General features: G+C 41.3%; 1 protein-coding gene across 1 annotated transcript in view; it reads right to left on the bottom strand.

The window, feature by feature from the left end:
- The window catches only part of TNFSF13B (TNF superfamily member 13b), a 54,792-nt gene that overhangs the window by 8,786 nt on the left and 44,167 nt on the right, over nucleotides 1–1,839 (bottom strand). The gene's annotated exons all lie outside the window — the stretch shown is intronic.

Raw genomic sequence — 1,839 nt, 5'->3', positions numbered from 1 at the left:
ATATTTGTACCTATCCAAAAAAAGGTGATCCAACAGAATGCTCAAATTATACAGCAATATCATTCATATCACATGGATGTAAAATATTGCCAGAGATCATCTAATAAAAATTACAGCAACAGATTGAAAGGGAGCTTCCATAAATTCAGGACAGATTAAAAAGATGGATTGGAACAAGGAATATCAATGACGATGTCAGTCAGATTTGGCTGAAAGTAGAGAATAACAGATACTCACCTATGTTTTATTGACTATACCAAAGCATTCTACTGTGCGGATTCAAAACAAAACGATGGATAACCTTCAGAAAAAAAGGGAATTCTGGAACTTCCTTGTGTTCATATGGAAACTGTATTTGGACCAAGAGGTAGTTATGGAACAGAACAAGAGCCTACCTACTACATGGTTTAAAAATCGGGAAAGGTAAGCATCGGGTTGTAACCTCTCACCATCCTTGTTCAAACTGTATGCTGAGAAACTAATCAAAGAAGTTGGATTAGGCGGAAAGAATGTAGTATCAGGATCAAAGGAAGGCTTAGTAACAACTTGAGATATGCAGATGATGCAACCTTGCTTGCTGAAAGTGAGAACTTGAAGCACTTCATGATGAAGATCAAGGCTTGCATCTTTCAGTACGGATTGAAACTGCAAAGAAAACAAAATTCCTCACAACTGGACCAGCAGGAAACATAATGAGAAACGAAGGGAAGGTTGAAGTTGTCCATGATTTTGTCTTCCTTGGATCCACAATCAAGGCTCATGGAAACAGCAGTCAAGAGATCAAAGAGCACATTGCGTAGGGTAAAGCTGCTGCGCACACACTCTCAAGTGTTGAAAAGCAAGAATGTTACTTTGAGGATGAAAGTGTGCCCGACCCAAGCCATATCATGCTCAATCACCTCGTTGGGGTGTGAAAGAGGGACATTGCATTCTGTAACCGTGGTCTGTGAGATTCTAGTTCAAGAGGTTTTCTCTTTGATATATGAATTCTCATCCATTATTTTTCCAACTACATGGGGGAGTCACAGAAAGATGCTGTGTTGAAGTGCTGGGTGGCCTGAGGCCAAAGGAAGACAGTGACGAAAAGAAGGGACGATGCACGAAGGAAATAAAATAACTGATGTAAAATCAGGCTTCTGTGCTTTGGGGCAACCTTACCTACTAAACCACTTACTGGCCGTTGACTCTGACTTGTGATGACCCCTTGTTGGTCAGAGTCAGGACTGTGCTCCAGAGAGTTTTCAAAGGCTGATTTTGGGGAGAGAAAAAATATTGCCAGCCTTTTTGTTTGAATCAACTCGGGGTGGATTTGACTATCAACTTTTGAGTTAACAGCCAAATTCATTAACTGGACCACACACAGACTCCTCAATCCTCATTGTTGTCTTAGCTGCCATCACATTGGCTGACAACCAGGAGCAACCCCATGTGAGTGGGACAGCTCCTTAGTTTTCTTGGCTGTAATGTTCAGGGCAGCAAGTCTCCATACTTTTGTCCCACAGAGCGATGGCATGGGTTCAAATTGTTAGTAGCAGATTGCCACACCAGCCAGGCTCCTCAGTACCCATCAGGAGAACATGTCCTGAGTTCCCCTTGTAAGCACTTTGGATGCTCATCAGTATGGTATGTAAATACTGAAGTTAAGAGCTAGAAGACGGGAGGGGGGGATCTGAAGAGTGTAAATAAAGTAGTGTCAAAATAAATGAGTCACAGATTAGAAAAATGGTAATATAAGATTAGAACGGTGCAACAAAATGGTGGTAGTCTAAAACATGGTTCAAAGAGTTATTCTATCATTGGGAAGATTGGGCCACATGTGTATCTAAATTTCACCCTGAT

This window comes from Echinops telfairi, unplaced genomic scaffold, assembly GCF_000313985.2.
Source record: "Echinops telfairi isolate 266 unplaced genomic scaffold, ASM31398v2 ScPeMD7_7467;HRSCAF=8505_1, whole genome shotgun sequence".
In the NCBI taxonomy this organism is placed as follows: Eukaryota; Metazoa; Chordata; class Mammalia; order Afrosoricida; family Tenrecidae; genus Echinops; species Echinops telfairi.
The sequence above is the reverse complement of the archived record's forward strand: the minus strand, read 5'-3'. Positions and strand labels throughout refer to the sequence as shown.